The sequence below is a fragment of the Scyliorhinus torazame genome, chromosome 11 (genome assembly GCF_047496885.1).
Source record: "Scyliorhinus torazame isolate Kashiwa2021f chromosome 11, sScyTor2.1, whole genome shotgun sequence".
In the NCBI taxonomy this organism is placed as follows: domain Eukaryota; kingdom Metazoa; phylum Chordata; class Chondrichthyes; order Carcharhiniformes; family Scyliorhinidae; genus Scyliorhinus; species Scyliorhinus torazame.
This window is the reverse complement of record NC_092717.1, coordinates 52873132-52899375: the sequence shown is the minus strand read 5'-3', so window position 1 is coordinate 52899375 and position 26244 is coordinate 52873132.

Sequence of the window (26244 nt, the reverse complement as noted above, 5' to 3'; positions counted from 1 at the left end):
CCCCCATCAGAATAATATCCCACTGTTGGTGAGAGTCCCCAGCAGAATAATGTCTCACTGTTGATGAGAGTCCCCAGCAGAATAATCACCCACTGTTGGTGAGAGTCCCCAGTTGAATAATCTCCCACTGTTGGTGAGAGTCCCCAGCAGAATAATCTCCCCCTGTTGGTGAGAGTCCCCAGCAGAATAATGTCTCACTGTTGATGAGAGTCCCCAGTTGAATAATCTCCCACTGTTGGTGAGTCTCCAGCAGAATAATCACCCACTGTTGGTGAGCGTCCCCAGCAGAATATTCTCTCACTGTTGGTGAGAGTCCCCAGCAGAATAATCTCCCACTGTTGGTGAGAGTCTCAAGAAGAATAATCACCCTCTCAGGTGAGAGTGCCCAGCAGAATAATCTCCCACTGCTGGTGAGAGCCCCAGTAGAATAATGTCTCACTGTTGATGAGATTCCCCAGGAGAATAATCTCCCACTGTTGGTGAGAGTCCCCAGCACAATAATCTCTCACTGTTGGTGAGAGTCCCCAGCAGAATAATCTTCAACTCAGGTGAGAATCCCGAGCAGAATAATCTCCCACTGTTGGTGAGAGCCCCCATCAGAATTATGTCTCACTGTTGGTGAGAATCCCCAGCAGAATAATCGCCCACTGTTGGTGAGAGCCCCCGTAGAATAGTGTCTCACTGTTGATGAGATTCCCCAGGAGAATAATCTCCCACTGTTGGTGAGAGTCTCCATCAGAATAATCTCCCACTGTTGGTGAGAATCCCTAGCAGAATAATCTCCCACTGTTGGTTAGAGCCCCCATCAGAATAATATCCCACTGTTGGTGAGAGTCCCCAGCAGAATAATGTCTCACTGTTGATGAGAGTCTGCATCAGAATAATCTCCCACTCAGGTGAGAGTCTCCAGCAGAATAATCACCCACTGTTGGTGAGAGCCCCCAGCAGAATAATGTCCCACTGTTGGTGAGAGTCTCCAGCAGAATAATCTCTCACTGTTGGTGAGAGTCTGCATCAGAATAATCTCCCACTCAGGTGAGAGTCTCCAGCAGAATAATCACCCACTGTTGGTGAGAGTCCCCAGCAGAATAAACTCCCACTGTTGGTGAGAGTCCCCAGCACAATAATCTCTCAATGTTGGTGAGAGTCCCCAGCAGAATAATGTCCCACTGTTGGTGAGAGTCTCCAGCAGAATAATGTCCCACTGTTGGTGAGAGTTCCCAGTAGAATAATCTCCCACTCAAGTGAGAGCCTCCATCAGAATAATCACCAACTCACGTGAGAGCCTCCAGCAGAATAATCCCCCACTGTTGGTGCGTGTCCCCAGCAGAATAATGTCTCACTGTTGGTGAGAATCCCCAGCAGAATAATGTCTCACTCAGGTGAGAGTCTCCAGCAGAATAATGTCTCACTCAGGTGAGAGTCTCCAGCAGAATAATCTCCCACTGTTGGTGAGAGTCCCCAGCAGAATAATCTCCCACTGTTGGTGAGAGTCCCCAGCACAATAATCTCTCACTGTTGGTGAGAGTCCCCAGCAGAATAATCGCCCACTGTTGGTGAGAGTCCCCAGCAGAATAATCTCCCACTGTTGGTTAGAGCCCCCATCAGAATAATATCCCACTGTTGGTGAGAGTCCCCAGCAGAATAATGTCTCACTGTTGATGAGAGTCCCCAGCAGAATAATCACCCACTGTTGGTGAGAGTCCCCAGTTGAATAATCTCCCACTGTTGGTGAGAGTCCCCAGCAGAATAATCTCCCCCTGTTGGTGAGAGTCCCCAGCAGAATAATGTCTCACTGTTGATGAGAGTCCCCAGTTGAATAATCTCCCACTGTTGGTGAGTCTCCAGCAGAATAATCACCCACTGTTGGTGAGCGTCCCCAGCAGAATATTCTCTCACTGTTGGTGAGAGTCTGTGGCGCACAAAGACTCCGTGAGACGAATAGAGTGAAGTCGATGAGGCTTTATTAAACGAGTCTGTTCCCCCGCAGCTCGATAGTAAACTTGCCTGCGGAGGAAGACTCCGGCTTCTTATACTTCGCCTTCAGGGCGGAGTATGAGGTCAACGGCCAACCAGGACCCGGGATCTGTCAGCCAATGACATTAGGGCTTCCAGTCCCACATGACCCCCAATACATACTACCACATTCACCCCTTGTCAAAAATGAACCCGGCGGGGTGATGCTTCGTATGGTGGTAAGGGTTTACAGGGCTCGTCCTGGGAGGATAGAACAGTTACATGGTAGTACAGTATTGGACAGTATCGTCCTGTTACAACTATTTACAGAGGATATAGGAAAAACAAAATGTTCATTGGACAGTCCATCTTTGTTTTACATCGACGCCACGATTCGGTCGGGCGGTCTGGTCGTCCGTGTCGATCGCCTCGGCCCCGGCGGTGGTGGTGGTGCTTGTACCAGCGTTGTCGCCTCCGGGAGCCGCACGGTTTCAGCTGTCGGTGCAAAGGGGAGGGGGACTGATCCTCCTGGGAAGGGGGCGGTCGCGGGGTGCGGCGGTGGCAGGAAGGGGGGCGGTTGGGTTGATGGTGTCGGGGGGGTGTGCGTGGTGCCGGTGGGCGCCAGATCCCGCAGGGAGACCGTGTCCTGTCGGCCGTCGGGGTACTCCACGTAGGCGTACTGGGGGTTTGCGTGGAGGAGGTGAACCCTTTCGACCAACGGGTCCGCCTTATGTGCCCGCACATGCTTTCGGAGCAGGATGGGTCCTGGGGCCGCCAGCCAGGTCGGCAGCGACGTTCCAGAGGAGGACCTCCTAGGGAAGACAAGGAGACGCTCGTGAGGCGTTTGATTAGTGCTCGTACATAATAACGACTGGATGGAATGGAGAGCGTCCGGGAGGACCTCCTGCCACCGTGAAACTGGGAGATCCCTGGACCGTAGGGCCAGTAGGACGGCCTTCCAGACCGTGCCGTTCTCCCTTTCTACTTGCCCGTTCCCCCGGGGGTTGTAGCTGGTCGTCCTGCTTGAAGCTATGCCCTTGCTGAGCAGGAACTGGCGCAGCTCGTCACTCATGAAAGAGGACCCCCTGTCGCTGTGGACGTATGCGGGGTAACCGAACAGCGTGAAGATGCTGTTCAGGGCTTTAATGACTGTGGCCGCGGTCATGTCGGAGCAGGGAATGGCAAAAGGGAAGCGGGAGTATTCGTCCACTACATTAAGGAAATACGCATTGCGGTCGGTGGAGGGGAGGGGCCCTTTGAAATCGAGACTGAGGCGTTCAAAGGGGCGGGAAGCCTTAATCAGGTGCGCTCCATCTGGCCTGAAAAAATGCGGTTTGCATTCTGCGCAGATGTGGCAGTCTCTTGTGACTGTACGGACCTCCTCTAAGGAGTATGGGAGATTGTGGGACTTGATGAAGTGGTAAAACCGAGTGACCGCCGGGTGGCAGAGGTCCTCGTGGAGGGCTTGGAGGCGGTCAATTTGTGCGTTGGCACATGTCCCGCGGGATAGGGCATCGGACGGCTCGTTCAGCTTTCCGGGCCGGTACAAGATCTCATAGTTGAAGGTGGAGAGTTCGATCCTCCACCGCAAGATCTTGTCGTTCTTGATCTTGCCCCGCTGTGCATTATCGAACATGAAGGCTACCGACCGTTGGTCAGTGAGGAGAGTGAATCTCCTGCCGGCTAGGTAATGCCTCCAATGTCGCACAGCTTCCACTATGGCTTGGGCTTCCTTTTCCACTGAGGAGTGGCGGATTTCTGAGGCGTGGAGGGTTCGGGAGAAGAAGGCCACGGGTCTGCCCGCTTGGTTAAGGGTAGCCGCTAGAGCTACGTCAGAGGCGTCGCTCTCGACCTGGAAGGGGAGGGACTCGTCGATGGCGCGCATCGTGGCCTTTGCGATGTCCGCTTTGATGCGGCTGAAAGCCTGGCAAGCCTCTGTCGACAGCGGGAAAGTCGTGGTCTGTATTAGGGGGCGGGCCTTATCTGCGTACTGGGGGACCCACTGGGCGTAGTATGAAAAGAACCCCAGGCAGCGTTTCAGGGCTTTTGGGCAGTGCGGGAGGGGAAATTCCATGAGTGCGCGCATACGTTCGGGGTCGGGGCCTATTATCCCATTGCGCACTATGTAGCCCAGAATGGCTAGCCGATCGGTGCTAAAAACGCACTTGTCCTCGTTGTACGTGAGGTTCAAGGCTTTGGCAGTCTGGAGGAATTTTTGGAGGTTGGCGTCGTGGTCCTGCTGATCATGGCCACAGATGGTTACATTGTCGAGGTACGGGAACGTGGCCCGTAACCCATGTTGATCAACCATTCGGTCCATTTCCCGTTGGAAGACCGAGACGCCGTTTGTGACGCCAAAAGGGACCCGTGGGAAATGGTATAACCGCCCGTCTGCCTCGAAGGCTGTGTACTTGCGGTCACTTAGGCGGATGGGGAGCTGATGGTAGGCGGACTTGAGGTCCACGGTGGAGAAGACTTTATACTGGGCAATCCGATTGACCATATCGGATATGCGGGGGAGAGGGTACGCGTCTAGTTGTGTGTACCTGTTGATGGTCTGGCTATAGTCAATGACCATCCTTTGTTTCTCCCCTGTCTTCACTACTACCACCTGCGCTCTCCAGGGACTATTGCTGGCCTGGATTATGCCCTCCTTTAGTAGCCGCTGGACTTCGGAGCGAATGAAGGTCCGGTCCTGGGCGCTGTACCGTCTGCTCCTAGTGGCGACGGGTTTGCAATCCGGGGTGAGGTTCGCAAACAAGGACGGGGGTTGCACCTTGAGGGTGGCGAGGCCGCAGATAGTGAGTGGGGGTATGGGGCCGCCGAATTTAAACGTAAGGCTCTGTAGGTTACATTGAAAATCTAAGCCCAGCAAGGTGGGGGCACAGAGTTGGGGAAGGACGTTAAGTTTGTAGTTTTTGAATTCCCTCCCCTGTACCGTTAGGGTAACTATGCAGAATCCCTGGATCTGTACGGAGTGGGATCCTGCAGCTAGGCAAATCTTTTGTGCGCTGGGGAAGGTAGTTAAGGAACAGCGTCTTACCGTGTCGGGATGTATAAAATTTTCCGTGCTCCCGGAGTCGACGAGGCATGGCGTCTCGTGGCCGTTAATTAGGACCGTTGTCGTCGTCGTCTGGAGAGTCCGGGGCCGAGCCTGATCGAGCCGTGGTTGTAGTAGTGGGGTGGGGTCCGTTGTTGCCGTCCAAGATGGCGTCGGGGATGGACAAAATGGCTGCCCCCATACATCGCACGTGGCTGGGGGGTCAAAAGATGGCGTCGGGGGTGGACAAAATGGCCGCCCCCATGCGTCGTACAGGTCGGGGGCGGTCCAAGATGGCGGGGCCCCTCCTCGTGGTGGTCGGGACCCAAAGTGGCGGCGTCTGCGGGTCGCACATGGTGTGCTGGGGGGTCTGGGGGGCGCTAGGACCGCGCGGAGTTCCTGCATTGCGAGCGCCCGGGCCGCGGGCGCTAGGACCGCGCGGAGTTCCTTGACTGCGAGCGCCAGGGCTGTGGGCGCTAGGACCGCGCGGAGCTCCTTCGCCGGGGACAGCGGTGGTCGGGGCCCAGGCCGGCGGGTCAGTACTGCGAGCGCTGGGACCGTGAGGAGCTCCCTCGCCGGGGACGGCGGTGATCGGGGTCCAGGTAAGTTGCGCCGGCGGGTCAGACGTGGGGCGCGGGACGGGGGTGAGGGCCCAGGTCGGCGGCGCCGGCGGGTCAGACGTGGGGCGCGGGACGGGGGTGAGGGCCCAGGTCGGCGGCGCCGGCGGGTCAGGCGTGGGGCGCGGGACGGGGGTGAGGGCCCAGGTCGGCGGCGCCGGCGGGTCAGGCGTGGGGCGCGGGACGGGGGTGAGGGCCCAGGTTGGCGGCGCCGGCGGGTCAGGCGTGGGGCGCGGGACGGGGGTGAGGGCCCAGGTCGGCGGAGCCGGCGGGTCAGTCGTGGGGCCGCGAGCGCTGGCACCGTGCGGAGCTCCCTCGCCGGGGACAGCGGTGGTCGGGGTCAAGGTAGGTGGCGCCGGCGGGTCAGGCGTGGGGCGCGGGACGGGGGTGAGGGTGGCGTTCGGGACGCGAAAGACCCATTCCTCTCCGTGGAGAGTGTTGGCCGGCACCCAAATCGGGAGCGCCGGCGGCGGGTCGTACATGGACTGCGGGGAGGGGGGTTGGGGAGCGTAGGCGGCGTGCAGGGCTCCCAGTTCTCCCGGGACCGCGGTGGTCGGGACCCAAAATGGCGGCGCCTGCGGGTCGCACATGGCGTGCTGGGGTGGTTGGGACGCATAGGCTGCCTGTAGGGCTCCCTGTTCTCCCGGGACGGCGGCGACCACGCGGGACCGGCACACCACCGCATAATGGCCCTTTTTCCCGCAGCTTTTGCAGATGGCTGCGCGGGCCGGACAGCGTTGTCGGGGGTGCTTCGCCTGGCCGCAGAAATAACAGCGGGCGCCCCCGGTGCGACTCGGCGTTTGGACTGCGCAAGCCTGTGGGGTGTCCGGGGGGGGGGGGGGGTAGGGGGTTTGCCGCGGCGGGTACGTACGGGGCCCAATGGCCTGCCGCGCGGTCGGGGCCGTAGGCGCGGGTATTACGCGCGGCTACGTCCAGCGAGGCTGCCAGGGCCCGTGCCTCTGAGAGTCCTAGCGACTCTTTTTCTAGAAGTCTTTGGCGGATTTGGGAGGATTGCATACCTGCAACAAAAGCATTGCGCATTAACATGTCCGTATGTTCGTTTGCATTCACCGACGGGCAACTGCAGGCTCTTCCCAAAATCAGCAGCGCGGCGTAGAACTCGTCCATCGATTGGCCGGGAGCTTGCCGTCTTGTCGCGAGCTGGTAGCGAGCGTAGATTTGGTTAACTGGGCGAACGTAGAGACTTCTCAGTGCTGTGAACGCCGTCTGGAAATCGTCGGTGTCTTCAATGAGGGTGAAAATCTCCGTGCTCACCCTCGAGTGCAGGACCTGCAGTTTTTGTTCGTCTGAGTCTCGGCCTGTGGTCGATGTGATGTAGGCCTCAAAGCAAGTCTGCCAGTGTTTGAAGGCTGCTGCCGCATTCACTGCGTGGGGGCTGATCCTCAGGCATTCTGGAATGATCCTGAGCTCCATAGTCCTTTTTAGGCACGCTTAATAAATTGTGGCGCACAAAGACTCCGTGAGACGAATAGAGTGAAGTCGATGAGGCTTTATTAAGCGTGTCTGTTCCCCAGCAGCCCGATAGTAAACTGGCCTGCGGGGGAAGGCACCGGCTTCTTATACTTCGCCTTCAGGGCGGAGTATGAGGTCAACGGCCAACCAGGACCCGGGATCTGTCAGCCAATGACATTAGGGCTTCCAGTCCCACATGACCCCCAATACATACTACCACAGAGTCTCCATCAGAATAATCTCCCACTCAGGTGAGAGTCTCCAGCAGAATAATCACCCACTGTTGGTGAGGGTCCCCAGCAGAATAAACTCCCACTGTTGGTGAGAGTCCCCAGCACAATAATCTCTCTCTGTTGGTGAGAGCCCCCATCAGAATTATGTCTCACTGTTGGTGAGAATCCCCAGCAGAATAATCGCCCACTGTTGGTGAGAGTCTCCATCAGAATAATCTCCCACTGTTGGTGAGAGTCCCCAGCAGAATAATCTCCCACTGTTGGTGAGAGCACCCAGCAGAAGAATCTCCCACTGTTGGTGAGAGTCTCCAGCAGAATAATCTCCCACTGTTGGTGAGAGTCCCCACCAGAATAATGTCTCACTGTTGATGAGAGTCCGCAGCAGAATAATCTCCCACTGTTGGTGAAAGTTTACAGCAGAATAATCTCCCACTGTTGGTGAGAGCCCCCAGCAGAATAATCTCTCACTGTTGGTGAGAGTCTCCAGCAGAATAATGTCTCACTGTTGGTGAGAGTCCCCAGCAGAATAATCTCTCACTGTTGGTGAGAGTCCCCAGCTGAATAATCTCCCACTGTTGGTGATAGTTTCTGGCAGAATAATCTCCCACTGTTGGTGAGAGTCTCCAGAAGAATATTCTCCCAATGTTGGTTAAAGTCTCCAGCAGAATAATCTCTCACTGTTGGTGAGAGTCCCCAGCAGAATAAACTCCCACTCTTGGTGAGAGTCTCCAGCAGAATAACCACCCACTGTTGGTGAGAGTCCCCAGCAGAATAATCTCTCACTGTTGGTGAGAGTCTCCATCAGAATAATCTCCCACTCAGGTGAGTCTCCAGCAGAATAATCACCCACTGTTGGTGAGAGTCCCCAGCAGAATGATCTCCCACTGTTGGTGAGAGTCCCCAGCACAATAATCTCTCACTGTTGGTGAGAGTCCCCAGCAGAATAATCTCCCACTGTTGGTTAGAGCCCCCATCAGAATAATCTCCCACTGTTGGTGAGAGTCCCCAGCACAATAATCTCTCACTGTTGGTGAGAGTCCCCAGCAGAATAATCTCTCACTGTTGGTGAGAGCCCCCAGCAGAATAATCTCCCACTCAGGTGAGAGTCCCCAGCACAATAATCTCTCACTGTTGGTGAGAGTCCCCAGCAGAATAATGTCCCACTGTTGGTGAGATTCTCCACCAGAATAATGTCTCACTGTAGGTGAGAGTCCCCAGCAGAATAATGTCCCACTGTTGGTGAGAGTCTCCATCAGAATAATGTCCCACTGTTGATGAGAGTCCGCAGCAGAATAATCTCTCACTGTTGGTGAGAGTCCCCAGCAGAATAATGTCTCACTGTAGGTGAGAGTCCCCAGCAGAATAATGTCCCACTGTTGGTGAGAGTCTCCATCAGAATAATGTCCCACTGTTGGTGAGAGTCCGCAGCAGAATAATCTCTCACTGTTGGTGAGAGTCCCCAGCAGAATAATGTCTCACTGTTGGTGAGAGTCCCCAGCAGAATAATGTCTCACTGTTGGTGAGAGCCCCCAGCAGAATAATCTCCCACTCAGGTGAGAGTCCGCAGCAGAATAATGTCTCACTGTTGGTGAGAGTCCCCAGCAGAATAATCTCTCACTGTTGGTGAGAGTCCCCAACTGAATAATCTCCCACTGTTGGTGATAGTTTCTGGCAGAATAATCTCCCACTGTTGGTGAGAGTCCCCAGCAGAATAATGTCTCACTGTTGGTGAGAGTCCCCAGCAGAATAATCTCTCACTGTTGGTGAGAGTCCCCAGCTGTATAATCTCCCACTGTTGGTGATAGTTTCTGGCAGAATAATCTCCCACTGTTGGTGAGAGGCTCCAGAAGAATATTCTCCCACTGTTGGTTAAAGTCTCCAGCAGAATAACCACCCACTGTTGGTGAGAGTCCCCAGCAGAAAAATCTCTCACTGTTGGTGAGAGTCTCCATCAGAATAATCTCCCACTCAGGTGAGAGTCTCCAGCAGAATAATCACCCACTGTTGGTGAGAGTCTCCAGCAGAATAATCACCCACTGTTGGTGAGAGTCCCCAGCAGAATAATGTCTCACTGTTGATGAGAGTCCCCAGCTGAATAATCTCCCACTTATGGTGGAAGTCTCCAGCAGAACAATCACCCACTGTTGGTGAGAGTCGCCAGCAGAATAATCTCCCACTCAGATGAGAGTCTCCAGCAGAATAATCACCCACTGTTGGTGAGGGTCCCCAGCAGAATAAACTCCCACTGTTGGTGAGAGTCCCCAGCACAATAATCTCTCACTGTTGGTGAGAGCCCCCATCAGAATTATGTCTCACTGTTGGTGAGAATCCCCAGCAGAATAATCGCCCACTGTTGGTGAGAGTCTCCATCAGAATAATCTCCCACTGTTGGTGAGAGTCCCCAGCAGAATAATCTCCCACTGTTGGTGAGAGCCCCCAGCAGAATAATCTCCCACTGTTGGTGAGAGTCTCCAGCAGAATAATGTCCCACTGTTGGTGAGAGTCCCCAGCAGAATAATGTCTCACTGTTGATGAGAGTCCGCAGCAGAATAATCTCCCACTGTTGGTGAAAGACTCCAGCAGAATAATCTCCCACTGTTGGTGAGAGTCCCCAGAAGAATAATCTCCCACTGTTGGTGTGAGTCCCCAGTTGAATAATCTCCCACTGTTGGTGAGAGTCTCCAGCAGAATAATGTCCCACTGTTGGTGAGAGTCTCCATCAGAATAATCTCTCACTGTTGGTGAGAGTCTCCAGCAGAATAATGTCCCACTGTTGGTGAGAGTCTCCATCAGAATAATCACCCACTGTTGGTGAGAGTCCCCAGCAGAATAATGTCCCACTGTTGGTGAGAGTCTCCATCAGAATAATCACCCACAGTTGGTGAGAGTCCCCAGCAGAATAATGTCCCACTGTTGGTGAGAGTCTCCATCAGAATAATCACCCACTGTTGGTGCGAGTCCCCAGTTGAATAATCTCCCACTGTTGATGAGAGTCTCCAGCAGAATAATCTCCCACTGTTGGTGCGAGTCCCGAGCTGAATAATCTCCCACTGTTGGTGAGAGTCTCCAGCAGAATAATGTCCCACTGTTGGTGAGAGTCTCGATCAGAATAATCACCCACTGTTGGTGAGAGTCCCCAGGAGAATAATGTCCCACTGTTGGTGAGAGTCTGCATCAGAATAATCTCTCACTGTTGGTGAGAGTCTCCAGCAGAATAATCTCCCACTGTTGGTGAGAGTCCCCAGCCGAATAATGTCCCACTATTGGTGAGAGTCTCCATCAGAATAATGTCTCACTGTTGGTGAGAGTCCGCAGCAGAATGATCTCCCACTGTTGGTGAGAGTCCCCAGCAGAATAATGTCCCACTGTTGGTGAGAATCTCCAGCAGAATACTGTCCCACAGTTGGTGAGAGTTCCCAGTAGAATAATGTCCCACTGTTGGTGAGAGTTCCCAGTAGAATAATCTCCAACTCAAGTGAGAGTCTCCATCAGAATAATCACCAACTCACGTGAGAGCCCCCAGCAGAATAATCCCCCACTGTTGGTGCGTGTCCCCAGCAGAATAATGTCTCACTGTTGGTGAGAATCCCCAGCAGAAAAAGCTCTCACTGTATGTGAGAGTCCCCAGCAGAATAATGTCCCACTCAGGTGAGAGTCTCCAGCAGAATAATCTCCCACTGTTGGTGAGAGTCCCCAGCAGAATAATCTCCCACTCAGGTGAGAGTCTCCAGCAGAATAATCTCCCACTGTTGTTGAGAGTCCCCAGCAGAATAATCTCCCACTCAGGTGAGAGTCCCGAGCAGAATAATCTCCCACTGTTGGTGAGAGCCCCCATCAGAATTATGTCTCACTGTTGGTGAGAGTCCCCAGCAGAATAATCTCCCACTGTTGATGAGAGTCCCCAGCAGAATAATCTCCCACTGTTGGTGAGAGTCTCCAGAAGAATAATCTCCCACTGTTGGTGAAAGTCTCCAGCAGAATAATCACCCACTGTTGGTGAGAGTCCCCAGCACAATAATCTCTCACTGTTGGTGAGAGTCCCCAGCAGAATAATCTCCCACTGTTGGTTAGAGCCCCCATCAGAATAATCTCCCACTGTTGGTGAGAGTCCCCAGCACAATAATCTCTCACTGTTGGTGAGAGTCCCCAGCAGAATAATCTCTCACTGTTGGTGAGAGCCCCCAGCAGAATAATCTCCCACTCAGGTGAGAGTCCCCAGCACAATATTCTCTCACTGTTGGTGAGAGTCCCCAGCAGAATAATGTCCCACTGTTGGTGAGATTCTCCACCAGAATAATGTCTCACTGTAGGTGAGAGTCCCCAGCAGAATAATGTCCCACTGTTGGTGAGAGTCTCCATCAGAATAATGTCCCACTGTTGATGAGAGTCCGCAGCAGAATAATCTCTCACTGTTGGTGAGAGTCCCCAGCAGAATAATGTCTCACTGTAGGTGAGAGTCCCCAGCAGAATAATGTCCCACTGTTGGTGAGAGTCTCCATCAGAATAATGTCCCACTGTTGGTGAGAGTCCGCAGCAGAATAATCTCTCACTGTTGGTGAGAGTCCCCAGCAGAATAATGTCTCACTGTTGGTGAGAGTCCCCAGCAGAATAATGTCTCACTGTTGGTGAGAGCCCCCAGCAGAATAATCTCCCACTCAGGTGAGAGTCCGCAGCAGAATAATGTCTCACTGTTGGTGAGAGTCCCCAGCAGAATAATCTCTCACTGTTGGTGAGAGTCCCCAACTGAATAATCTCCCACTGTTGGTGATAGTTTCTGGCAGAATAATCTCCCACTGTTGGTGAGAGTCCCCAGCAGAATAATGTCTCACTGTTGGTGAGAGTCCCCAGCAGAATAATCTCTCACTGTTGGTGAGAGTCCCCAGCTGTATAATCTCCCACTGTTGGTGATAGTTTCTGGCAGAATAATCTCCCACTGTTGGTGAGAGGCTCCAGAAGAATATTCTCCCACTGTTGGTTAAAGTCTCCAGCAGAATAACCACCCACTGTTGGTGAGAGTCCCCAGCAGAAAAATCTCTCACTGTTGGTGAGAGTCTCCATCAGAATAATCTCCCACTCAGGTGAGAGTCTCCAGCAGAATAATCACCCACTGTTGGTGAGAGTCTCCAGCAGAATAATCACCCACTGTTGGTGAGAGTCCCCAGCAGAATAATGTCTCACTGTTGATGAGAGTCCCCAGCTGAATAATCTCCCACTTATGGTGGAAGTCTCCAGCAGAACAATCACCCACTGTTGGTGAGAGTCGCCAGCAGAATAATCTCCCACTCAGATGAGAGTCTCCAGCAGAATAATCACCCACTGTTGGTGAGGGTCCCCAGCAGAATAAACTCCCACTGTTGGTGAGAGTCCCCAGCACAATAATCTCTCACTGTTGGTGAGAGCCCCCATCAGAATTATGTCTCACTGTTGGTGAGAATCCCCAGCAGAATAATCGCCCACTGTTGGTGAGAGTCTCCATCAGAATAATCTCCCACTGTTGGTGAGAGTCCCCAGCAGAATAATCTCCCACTGTTGGTGAGAGCCCCCAGCAGAATAATCTCCCACTGTTGGTGAGAGTCTCCAGCAGAATAATGTCCCACTGTTGGTGAGAGTCCCCAGCAGAATAATGTCTCACTGTTGATGAGAGTCCGCAGCAGAATAATCTCCCACTGTTGGTGAAAGTCTCCAGCAGAATAATCTCCCACTGTTGGTGAGAGTCCCCAGAAGAATAATCTCCCACTGTTGGTGTGAGTCCCCAGTTGAATAATCTCCCACTGTTGGTGAGAGTCTCCAGCAGAATAATGTCCCACTGTTGGTGAGAGTCTCCATCAGAATAATCTCTCACTGTTGGTGAGAGTCTCCAGCAGAATAATGTCCCACTGTTGGTGAGAGTCTCCATCAGAATAATCACCCACTGTTGGTGAGAGTCCCCAGCAGAATAATGTCCCACTGTTGGTGAGAGTCTCCATCAGAATAATCACCCACAGTTGGTGAGAGTCCCCAGCAGAATAATGTCCCACTGTTGGTGAGAGTCTCCATCAGAATAATCACCCACTGTTGGTGCGAGTCCCCAGTTGAATAATCTCCCACTGTTGATGAGAGTCTCCAGCAGAATAATCTCCCACTGTTGGTGCGAGTCCCGAGCTGAATAATCTCCCACTGTTGGTGAGAGTCTCCAGCAGAATAATGTCCCACTGTTGGTGAGAGTCTCGATCAGAATAATCACCCACTGTTGGTGAGAGTCCCCAGGAGAATAATGTCCCACTGTTGGTGAGAGTCTGCGTCAGAATAATCTCTCACTGTTGGTGAGAGTCTCCAGCAGAATAATCTCCCACTGTTGGTGAGAGTCCCCAGCCGAATAATGTCCCACTATTGGTGAGAGTCTCCATCAGAATAATGTCTCACTGTTGGTGAGAGTCCGCAGCAGAATGATCTCCCACTGTTGGTGAGAGTCCCCAGCAGAATAATGTCCCACTGTTGGTGAGAATCTCCAGCAGAATACTGTCCCACAGTTGGTGAGAGTTCCCAGTAGAATAATGTCCCACTGTTGGTGAGAGTTCCCAGTAGAATAATCTCCAACTCAAGTGAGAGCCTCCATCAGAATAATCACCAACTCACGTGAGAGCCCCCAGCAGAATAATCCCCCACTGTTGGTGCGTGTCCCCAGCAGAATAATGTCTCACTGTTGGTGAGAATCCCCAGCAGAAAAAGCTCTCACTGTATGTGAGAGTCCCCAGCAGAATAATGTCCCACTCAGGTGAGAGTCTCCAGCAGAATAATCTCCCACTGTTGGTGAGAGTCCCCAGCAGAATAATCTCCCACTCAGGTGAGAGTCTCCAGCAGAATAATCTCCCACTGTTGTTGAGAGTCCCCAGCAGAATAATCTCCCACTCAGGTGAGAGTCCCGAGCAGAATAATCTCCCACTGTTGGTGAGAGCCCCCATCAGAATTATGTCTCACTGTTGGTGAGAGTCCCCAGCAGAATAATCTCCCACTGTTGATGAGAGTCCCCAGCAGAATAATCTCCCACTGTTGGTGAGAGTCTCCAGAAGAATAATCTCCCACTGTTGGTGAAAGTCTCCAGCAGAATAATCACCCACTGTTGGTGAGAGTCCCCAGCAGAATAATGTCTCACTGTTGGTGAGAGTCCCCAGCAGAATAATGTCCCACTGTTGGTGAGAGTCTCCAGCAGAATAATGTCCCACTGTTGGTGAGAGCCCCCAGCAGAATAATGTCCCACTGTTGGTGAGAGTCCCCAGCAGAATAATCTCCCACTGTTGGTGAGAGTCCCCAGCAGTATAATCTCCCAGTGTTGGAGAGAGTTCTCAGTAGAATAATCTCCCACTCAAGTGAGAGCCTCCATCAGAATAATCACCAACTCACGTGAGAGCCCCCAGCAGAATAATCCCCCACTGTTGGTGCGTGTCCCCAGCAGAATAATGTCTCACTGTTGGTGAGAATCCCCAGCAGAAAAGCTCTCACTGTATGTGAGAGTCCCCAGCAGAATAATCTCCCACTCAGGTGAGAGTCTCCAGCAGAATAATCTCCCACTGTTGTTGAGAGTCTCCAGCAGAATAATCTCCCACTGTTGTTGAGAGTCCCCAGCAGAATAATCTCCCACTGTTGGTGAGACACCCCAGCAGAATAATCTCCCACTGTTGGTGAGAGTCCCCAGCACAATAATCTCTCAATGTTGGTGAGAGTCCCCAGCAGAATAATCTCCCACTGTTGGTGAGAGTCCCCAGCAGAATAATATCCCACTGTTGGTGAGAGTCTCCAGAAGAATAATCTCCCACTGTTGGTGAGAGTCCCCAGCAGAATAATCTCTCACTGTTGGTGAGCGTCTCCATCAGAATAATCTCCCACTCAGGTGAGAGTCTCCAGCAGAATAATCTCCCACTGTTGGTGAGAGTCCCCAGCAGAATGATCTCCCACTCAGGTGAGAGTCTCCAGCAGAATAATCTCCCACTGTTGGTGAGAGTCCCCAGCAGAATAATCTCCCACTGTTGGTGAGAGTCCCCAGCAGAATAATCTCCCACTGTTGGTGAGAGCCCCCAGCAGAATAATCTCCCACTGTTGGTGAGAGTCTCCAGCAGAATAAACTTCCACTGTTGGTGAGAGTCCCCAGCACAATAATCTCTCACTGTTGGTGAGAGTCCCCAGCAGAATGATCTCCCACTGTTGGTGAGAGTCCCCAGCAGAATAATGTCCCACTCAGGTGAGAGTCTCCAGCAGAATAATCTCCCACTCTTGGTGAGAGTCCCCAGCACAATAATCTCTCACTGTTGGTGAGAGTCCCCAGCAGAATAATCTCCCACTGTTGGTTAGAGCCCCCATCAGAATAATCTCCCACTGTTGGTGAGAGTCCCCAGCAGAATAATATCCCACTGTTGGTGAGAGTCTCCAGAAGAATAATCTCCCACTGTTGGTGAGAGTCCCCAGCAGAATAATCTCTCACTGTTGGTGAGCGTCTCCATCAGAATAATCTCCCACTCAGGTGAGAGTCTCCAGCAGAATAATCTCCCACTGTTGGTGAGAGTCCCCAGCAGAATGATCTCCCACTCAGGTGAGAGTCTCCAGCAGAATAATCTCCCACTGTTGGTGAGAGTCCCCAGCAGAATAATCTCCCACTATTGGTGAGAGTCCCCAGCAGAATAATCTCCCACTGTTGGTGAGAGCCCCCAGCAGAATAATCTCCCACTGTTGGTGAGAGTCTCCAGCAGAATAAACTCCCACTGTTGGTGAGAGTCCCCAGCACAATAATCTCTCACTGTTGGTGAGAGTCCCCAGCAGAATGATCTCCCACTGTTGGTGAGAGTCCCCAGCACAATAATCTCTCACTGTTGGTGAGAGTCCCCAGCAGAATAATCTCCCACTGTTGGTTAGAGCCCCCATCAGAATAATCTCCCACTGTTGGTGAGAGTCCCCAGCACAATAATTTCTCACTGTTGGTGAGAGTCTCCAGCAGAATAATCTCTCACTGTTGGTGAGAGCCCCCAGCAGAATAATCTCCCACTCAGGTGAGAGTCTCCAGCAGAATAATGTCTCACTGTAGGTGAGAGTCCCCAGCAGAATAATGTCCCACTGTTGGTGAGAGTCTCCATCAGAATAATGTCCCACTGTTGGTGAGAGTCCGCAGCAGAATAATCTCTCAATGTTGGTGAGAGTCCCCAGCAGAATAATGTCCCACTGTTGGAGAGAGTCCCCAGCAGAATAATATCCCACTGTTGGTGAGAGTCTCCAGAAGAATAATCTCCCACCGTTGGTGAGAGTCCCCAGCAGAATAATCTCTCACTGTTGGTGAGCGTCTCCATCAGAATAATCTCCCACTCAGGTGAGAGTCTCCAGCAGAATAATCTCCCACTGTTGGTGAGAGTCCCCAGCAGAATGATCTCCCACTCAGGTGAGAGTCTCCAGCAGAATAATCTCCCACTGTTGGTGAGAGTCCCCATCAGAATAATCTCCCACTGTTGGTGAGAGTCCCCAGCAGAATAATCTCCCACTGTTGGTGAGAGCCCCCACCAGAATAATCTCCCACTGTTGGTGAGAGTCTCCAGCAGAATAAACTCCCACTGTTGGTGAGAGTCCCCAGCACAATAATCTCTCACTGTTGGTGAGAGTCCCCAGCAGAATGATCTCCCACTGTTGGTGAGAGTCCCCGGCAGAATAATGTCCCACTCAGGTGAGAGTCTCCAGCAGAATAATCTCCCACTCAGGTGAGAGTCCCCAGCACAATAATCTCTCACTGTTGGTGAGAGTCCCCAGCAGAATAATCTCCCACTGTTGGTTAGAGCCCCCATCAGAATAATCTCCCACTGTTGGTGAGAGTCCCCAGCAGAATAATATCCCACTGTTGGTGAGAGTCTCCAGAAGAATAATCTCCCACTGTTGGTGAGAGTCCCCAGCAGAATAATCTCTCACTGTTGGTGAGCGTCTCCATCAGAATAATCTCCCACTCAGGTGAGAGTCTCCAGCAGAATAATCTCCCACTGTTGGTGAGAGTCCCCAGCAGAATGATCTCCCACTCAGGTGAGAGTCTCCAGCAGAATAATCTCCCACTGTTGGTGAGAGTCCCCAGCAGAATAATCTCCCTCTATTGGTGAGAGTCCCCAGCAGAATAATCTCCCACTGTTGGTGAGAGCCCACAGCAGAATAATCTCCCACTGTTGGTGAGAGTCTCCAGCAGAATAAACTCCCACTGTTGGTGAGAGTCCCCAGCACAATAATCTCTCACTGTTGGTGAGAGTCCCCAGCAGAATGATCTCCCACTGTTGGTGAGAGTCCCCAGCACAATAATCTCTCACTGTTGGTGAGAGTCCCCAGCAGAATAATCTCCCACTGTTGGTTAGAGCCCCCATCAGAATAATCTCCCACTGTTGGTGAGAGTCCCCAGCACAATAATCTCTCACTGTTGGTGAGAGTCTCCAGCAGAATAATCTCTCACTGTTGGTGAGAGCCCCCAGCAGAATAATCTCCCACTCAGGTGAGAGTCTCCAGCAGAATAATGTCTCACTGTAGGTGAGAGTCCCCAGCAGAATAATGTCCCACTGTTGGTGAGAGTCTCCATCAGAATAATGTCCCACTGTTGGTGAGAGTCCGCAGCAGATTAATCTCTCACTGTTGGTGAGAGTCCCCAGCAGAATAATGTCCCACTGTTGGAGAGAGTCCCCAGCAGAATAATCTCCCACTCAGGTGAGAGTCTCCAGCAGAATAATGTCTCACTGTAGGTGAGAGTCCCCAGCAGAATAATGTCCCACTGTTGGTGAGAGTCTCCATCAGAATAATGTCCCACTGTTGGTGAGAGTCCGCAGCAGATTAATCTCTCACTGTTGGTGAGAGTCCCCAGCAGAATAATGTCCCACTGTTGGAGAGAGTCCCCAGCAGAATAATGTCTCACTGTTGATGAGAGTCCCCAGCAGAATAATCTCCCACTGTTGGTGAGAGTCCTCAGCAGAATAATGTCCCACTGTTGGTGAGAGTCCCCAGCAGAATAATCTCCCACTCAGGTGAGAGTCTCCAGCAGAATAATGTCTCACTGTAGGTGAGAGTCCCCAGCAGAATAATGTCCCACTGTTGGTGAGAGTCTCCATCAGAATAATGTCCCACTGTTGGTGAGAGTCCGCAGCAGAATGATCTCCCACTGTTGGTGAGAGTCCCCAGCAGAATAATGTCTCACTGTTGGTGAGAGTCCCCAGCACAATAATCTCTCACTGTTGGGGAGAGTCCCCAGCAGAATAATCACCCACTGTTGGTGAGAGTCCCCATCAGAATAATCACCCACTGTTGGTGAGAGCCCCCAGCAGAATAATCTCCCACTGTTGGTTAGAGCCCCCATCAGAATAATATCCCACTGTTGGTGAGAGTCCCCAGCAGAATAATGTCTCACTGTTGGTGAGAGTCCCCAGCAGAATAATCTCCCACTGTTGGTTAGAGCCCCCATCAGAATAATATCCCACTGTTGGTGAGAGTACCAGCAGAATAATGTCTCACTGTTGGTGAGAGTCCCCAGCAGAATAATCTCCCACTGTTGGTGAGAGTCCCCAGCAGAATAATCTCCCACTGTTGGTTAGAGCCCCCATCAGAATAATATCCCACTGTTGGTGAGAGTCCCCAGCAGAATAATGTCTCACTGTTGATGAGAGTCCCCATCTGAATAATCTCCCACTGTTGGTGAGAGTCTCCAGCACAATAATCTCCCACTGTTGGTGAGAGTCTCCATCAGAATAATCTCCCACTCAGGTGAGAGTCTCCAGCAGAATAATCACCCACTGTTGGTGAGAGTCCCCAGCACAATAATCTCTCACTGTTGGTGAGAGTCCCCAGCAGAATAAACTCCCACTGTTGGTGAGAGTCCCCAGCACAATAATCTCTCAATGTTGGTGAGAGTCCCCAGCAGAATGATCTCCCAATGTTGGTGAGAGCCCCCAGCAGAATAATCTCCCACTCAGGTGAGAGTCTCCAGCAGAATAATGTCCCACTGTTGTTGAGAGTCTCCAGCAGAATAATCTCCCACTGTTGTTGAGAGTCTCCAGCAGAATAATCTCCCAGTGTTGGTGAGAGCCCCCATCAGAATTATGTCTCACTGTTGGTGAGAATCCCCAGCAGAATAATCGCCCACTGTTGGTGAGAGTCTCCATCAGAATAATCTCCCATGTTGGTGAGAGTCCCCAGCAGAATGATCTCCCACTGTTGGTTAGAGCCCCCATCAAAATAATCTCCCACTGTTGGTGAGAGTCCCCAGCAGAATAATCTCTCACTGTTGGTGAGAGTCTGTGGCGCACAAAGACTCCGTGAGACGAATAGAGTGAAGTCGATGAGGCTTTATTAAGCGTGTCTGTTCCCCAGCAGCCCGATAGTAAACTGGCCTGTGGGGGAAGGCACCGGCTTCATATACTTCGCCTTCAGGGCGGAGTATGAGGTCAACGGCCAACCAGGACCCGGGATCTGTCAGCCAATGACATTAGGGCTTCCAGTCCCACATGACCCCCAATATATACTACCACAGAGTCTCCATCAGAATAATCTCCCACTCAGGTGAGAGTCTCCAGCAGAATAATCACCCACTGTTGGTGAGGGTCCCCAGCAGAATAAACTCCCACTGTTGGTGAGAGTCCCCAGCACAATAATCTCTCACTGTTGGTGAGAGTCACCAGCAGAATGATCTCCCACTCAGGTGAGAGTCTCCAGCAGAATAATGTCTCACCGTAGGTGAGAGTCCCCAGCAGAATAATGTCCCACTGTTGGTGAGAGTCCCCAGCAGAATAATCTCTCACTGTTGGTGAGAGTCCCCAGCAGAATAATCACCCACTGTTGGTGAGAGTCTCCAGCAGAATAATCACCCACTGTTGGTGAGAGTCTCCAGCAGAATAATTTCCCACTGTTGGTGAGAGTCTCCATCAGAATAATGTCCCACTGTTGGTGAGAGACCCCAGCCGAATAATGTCCCACTGTTGGTTAGAGTCTCCATCAGAATAATGTCCCACTGTTGGTGATAGTCCGCAGCAGAATGATCTCCCACTGTTGGTGAGAGTCCCCAGCAGAATAATCTCCCACTCAGGTGAGAGTCTCCAGCAGAATAATCTCCCACTGTTGTTGAGAGTCCCCAGCAGAATAATCTCCCACTCAGGTGAGAGTCCCGAGCAGAATAATCTCCCACTGTTGGTGAGAGCCCCCATCAGAATTATGTCTCACTGTTGGTGAGAGTCCCCAGCAGAATAATCTCCCACTGTTGATGAGAGTCCCCAGCAGAATAATCTCCCACTGTTGGTGAGAGTCTCCAGAAGAATAATCTCCCACTGTTGGTGAAAGTCTCCAGCAGAATAATCACCCACTGTTGGTGAGAGTCCCCAGCAGAATAATGTCTCACTGTTGGTGAGAGTCTCCAGCAGAATAATGTCCCACTGTTGGTGAGAGCCCCCAGCAGAATAATGTCCCACTGTTGGTGAGAGTCCCCAGCAGAATAATCTCCCACTGTTGGTGAGAGTCCCCAGCAGTATAATCTCCCAGTGTTGGAGAGAGTTCTCAGTAGAATAATCTCCCACTCAAGTGAGAGCCTCCATCAGAATAATCACCAACTCACGTGAGAGCCCCCAGCAGAATATTCCCCCACTGTTGGTGCGTGTCCCCAGCAGAATAATGTCTCACTGTTGGTGAGAATCCCCAGCAGAAAAGCTCTCACTGTATGTGAGAGTCCCCAGCAGAATAATCTCCCACTCAGGTGAGAGTCTCCAGCAGAATAATCTCCCACTGTTGTTGAGAGTCTCCAGCAGAATAATCTCCCACTGTTGTTGAGAGTCCCCAGCAGAATAATCTCCCACTGTTGGTGAGACACCCCAGCAGAATAATCTCCCACTGTTGGTGAGAGTCCCCAGCACAATAATCTCTCAATGTTGGTGAGAGTCCCCAGCAGAATAATCTCCCACTGTTAGTGAGAGTCCCCAGCAGAATAATATCCCACTGTTGGTGAGAGTCTCCAGAAGAATAATCTCCCACTGTTGGTGAGAGTCCCCAGCAGAATAATCTCTCACTGTTGGTGAGCGTCTCCATCAGAATAATCTCCCACTCAGGTGAGAGTCTCCAGCAGAATAATCTCCCACTGTTGGTGAGAGTCCCCAGCAGAATGATCTCCCACTCAGGTGAGAGTCTCCAGCAGAATAATCTCCCACTGTTGGTGAGAGTCCCCAGCAGAATAATCTCCCACTGTTGGTGAGAGTCCCCAGCAGAATAATCTCCCACTGTTGGTGAGAGCCCCCAGCAGAATAATCTCCCACTGTTGGTGAGAGTCTCCAGCAGAATAAACTTCCACTGTTGGTGAGAGTCCCCAGCACAATAATCTCTCACTGTTGGTGAGAGTCCCCAGCAGAATGATCTCCCACTGTTGGTGAGAGTCCCCAGCAGAATAATGTCCCACTCAGGTGAGAGTCTCCAGCAGAATAATCTCCCACTCTTGGTGAGAGTCCCCAGCACAATAATCTCTCACTGTTGGTGAGAGTCCCCAGCAGAATAATCTCCCACTGTTGGTTAGAGCCCCCATCAGAATAATCTCCCACTGTTGGTGAGAGTCCCCAGCAGAATAATATCCCACTGTTGGTGAGAGTCTCCAGAAGAATAATCTCCCACTGTTGGTGAGAGTCCCCAGCAGAATAATCTCTCACTGTTGGTGAGCGTCTCCATCAGAATAATCTCCCACTCAGGTGAGAGTCTCCAGCAGAATAATCTCCCACTGTTGGTGAGAGTCCCCAGCAGAATGATCTCCCACTCAGGTGAGAGTCTCCAGCAGAATAATCTCCCACTGTTGGTGAGAGTCCCCAGCAGAATAATCTCCCACTATTGGTAAGAGTCCCCAGCAGAATAATCTCCCACTGTTGGTGAGAGCCCCCAGCAGAATAATCTCCCACTGTTGGTGAGAGTCTCCAGCAGAATAAACTCCCACTGTTGGTGAGAGTCCCCAGCACAATAATCTCTCACTGTTGGTGAGAGTCCCCAGCAGAATGATCTCCAACTGTTGGTGAGAGTCCCCAGCACAATAATCTCTCACTGTTGGTGAGAGTCCCCAGCAGAATAATCTCCCACTGTTGGTTAGAGCCCCCATCAGAATAATCTCCCACTGTTGGTGAGAGTCCCCAGCACAATAATTTCTCACTGTTGGTGAGAGTCTCCAGCAGAATAATCTCTCACTGTTGGTGAGAGCCCCCAGCAGAATAATCTCCCACTCAGGTGAGAGTCTCCAGCAGAATAATGTCTCACTGTAGGTGAGAGTCCCCAGCAGAATAATGTCCCACTGTTGGTGAGAGTCTCCATCAGAATAATGTCCCACTGTTGGTGAGAGTCCGCAGCAGAATAATCTTTCAATGTTGGTGAGAGTCCCCAGCAGAATAATGTCCCACTGTTGGAGAGAGTCCCCAGCAGAATAATATCCCACTGTTGGTGAGAGTCTCCAGAAGAATAATCTCCCACCGTTGGTGAGAGTCCCCAGCAGAATAATCTCTCACTGTTGGTGAGCGTCTCCATCAGAATAATCTCCCACTCAGGTGAGAGTCTCCAGCAGAATAATCTCCCACTGTTGGTGAGAGTCCCCAGCAGAATGATCTCCCACTCAGGTGAGAGTCTCCAGCAGAATAATCTCCCACTGTTGGTGAGAGTCCCCATCAGAATAATCTCCCACTGTTGGTGAGAGTCCCCAGCAGAATAATCTCCCACTGTTGGTGAGAGCCCCCACCAGAATAATCTCCCACTGTTGGTGAGAGTCTCCAGCAGAATAAACTCCCACTGTTGGTGAGAGTCCCCAGCACAATAATCTCTCACTGTTGGTGAGAGTCCCCAGCAGAATGATCTCCCACTGTTGGTGAGAGTCCCCGGCAGAATAATGTCCCACTCAGGTGAGAGTCTCCAGCAGAATAATCTCCCACTGTTGGTGAGAGTCCCCAGCACAATAATCTCTCACTGTTGGTGAGAGTCCCCAGCAGAATAATCTCCCACTGTTGGTTAGAGCCCCCATCAGAATAATCTCCCACTGTTGGTGAGAGTCCCCAGCAGAATAATATCCCACTGTTGGTGAGAGTCTCCAGAAGAATAATCTCCCACTGTTGGTGAGAGTCCCCAGCAGAATAATCTCTCACTGTTGGTGAGCGTCTCCATCAGAATAATCTCCCACTCAGGTGAGTGTCTCCAGCAGAATAATCTCCCACTGTTGGTGAGAGTCCCCAGCAGAATGATCTCCCACTCAGGTGAGAGTCTCCAGCAGAATAATCTCCCACTGTTGGTGAGAGTCCCCAGCAGAATAATCTCCCTCTATTGGTGAGAGTCCCCAGCAGAATAATCTCCCACTGTTGGTGAGAGCCCCCAGCAGAATAATCTCCCACTGTTGGTGAGAGTCTCCAGCAGAATAAACTCCCACTGTTGGTGAGAGTCCCCAGCACAATAATCTCTCACTGTTGGTGAGAGTCCCCAGCAGAATGATCTCCCACTGTTGGTGAGAGTCCCCAGCACAATAATCTCTCACTGTTGGTGAGAGTCCCCAGCAGAATAATCTCCCACTGTTGGTTAGAGCCCCCATCAGAATAATCTCCCACTGTTGGTGAGAGTCCCCAGCACAATAATCTCTCACTGTTGGTGAGAGTCTCCAGCAGAATAATCTCTCACTGTTGGTGAGAGCCCCCAGCAGAATAATCTCCCACTCAGGTGAGAGTCTCCAGCAGAATAATGTCTCACTGTAGGTGAGAGTCCCCAGCAGAATAATGTCCCACTGTTGGTGAGAGTCTCCATCAGAATAATGTCCCACTGTTGGTGAGAGTCCGCAGCAGAATAATCTCTCACTGTTGGTGAGAGTCCCCAGCAGAATAATGTCCCACTGTTGGAGAGAGTCCCCAGCAGAATAATGTCTCACTGTTGATGAGAGTCCCCAGCAGAATAATCTCCCACTGTTGGTGAGAGTCCCCAGCAGAATAATGTCCCACTGTTGGTGAGAGTCCCCAGCAGAATAATCTCCCACTCAGGTGAGAGTCTCCAGCAGAATAATGTCTCACTGTAGGTGAGAGTCCCCAGCAGAATAATGTCCCACTGTTGGTGAGAGTCTCCATCAGAATAATGTCCCACTGTTGGTGAGAGTCCGCAGCAGAATGATCTCCCACTGTTGGTGAGAGTCCCCAGCAGAATAATGTCTCACTGTTGGTGAGAGTCCCCAGCACAATAATCTCTCACTGTTGGGGAGAGTCCCCAGCAGAATAATCACCCACTGTTGGTGAGAGTCCCCATCAGAATAATCACCCACTGTTGGTGAGAGCCCCCAGCAGAATAATCTCCCACTGTTGGTTAGAGCCCCCATCAGAATAATATCCCACTGTTGGTGAGAGTCCCCAGCAGAATAATGTCTCACTGTTGGTGAGAGTCCCCAGCAGAATAATCTCCCACTGTTGGTTAGAGCCCCCATCAGAATAATATCCCACTGTTGGTGAGAGTACCAGCAGAATAATGTCTCACTGTTGGTGAGAGTCCCCAGCAGAATAATCTCCCACTGTTGGTGAGAGTCCCCAGCAGAATAATCTCCCACTGTTGGTTAGAGCCCCCATCAGAATAATATCCCACTGTTGGTGAGAGTCCCCAGCAGAATAATGTCTCACTGTTGATGAGAGTCCCCATCTGAATAATCTCCCACTGTTGGTGAGAGTCTCCAGCACAATAATCTCCCACTGTTGGTGAGAGTCTCCATCAGAATAATCTCCCACTCAGGTGAGAGTCTCCAGCAGAATAATCACCCACTGTTGGTGAGAGTCCCCAGCACAATAATCTCTCACTGTTGGTGAGAGTCCCCAGCAGAATAAACTCCCACTGTTGGTGAGAGTCCCCAGCACAATAATCTCTCAATGTTGGTGAGAGTCCCCAGCAGAATGATCTCCCAATGTTGGTGAGAGCCCCCAGCAGAATAATCTCCCACTCAGGTGAGAGTCTCCAGCAGAATAATGTCGCACTGTTGTTGAGAGTCTCCAGCAGAATAATCTCCCACTGTTGTTGAGAGTCTCCAGCAGAATAATCTCCCAGTGTTGGTGAGAGCCCCCATCAGAATTATGTCTCACTGTTGGTGAGAATCCCCAGCAGAATAATCGCCCACTGTTGGTGAGAGTCTCCATCAGAATAATCTCCCATGTTGGTGAGAGTCCCCAGCAGAATGATCTCCCACTGTTGGTTAGAGCCCCCATCAAAATAATCTCCCACTGTTGGTGAGAGTCCCCAGCAGAATAATCTCTCACTGTTGGTGAGAGTCTGTGGCGCACAAAGACTCCGTGAGACGAATAGAGTGAAGTCGATGAGGCTTTATTAAGCGTGTCTGTTCCCCAGCAGCCCGATAGTAAACTGGCCTGCGGGGGAAGGCACCGGCTTCATATACTTCGCCTTCAGGGCGGAGTATGAGGTCAACGGCCAACCAGGACCCGGGATCTGTCAGCCAATGACATTAGGGCTTCCAGTCCCACATGACCCCCAATATATACTACCACAGAGTCTCCATCAGAATAATCTCCCACTCAGGTGAGAGTCTCCAGCAGAATAATCACCCACTGTTGGTGAGGGTCCCCAGCAGAATAAACTCCCACTGTTGGTGAGAGTCCCCAGCACAATAATCTCTCACTGTTGGTGAGAGTCACCAGCAGAATGATCTCCCACTCAGGTGAGAGTCTCCAGCAGAATAATGTCTCACCGTAGGTGAGAGTCCCCAGCAGAATAATGTCCCACTGTTGGTGAGAGTCCCCAGCAGAATAATCTCTCACTGTAGGTGAGAGTCCCCAGCAGAATAATCACCCACTGTTGGTGAGAGTCTCCAGCAGAATAATCACCCACTGTTGGTGAGAGTCTCCAGCAGAATAATTTCCCACTGTTGGTGAGAGTCTCCATCAGAATAATGTCCCACTGTTGGTGAGAGACCCCAGCCGAATAA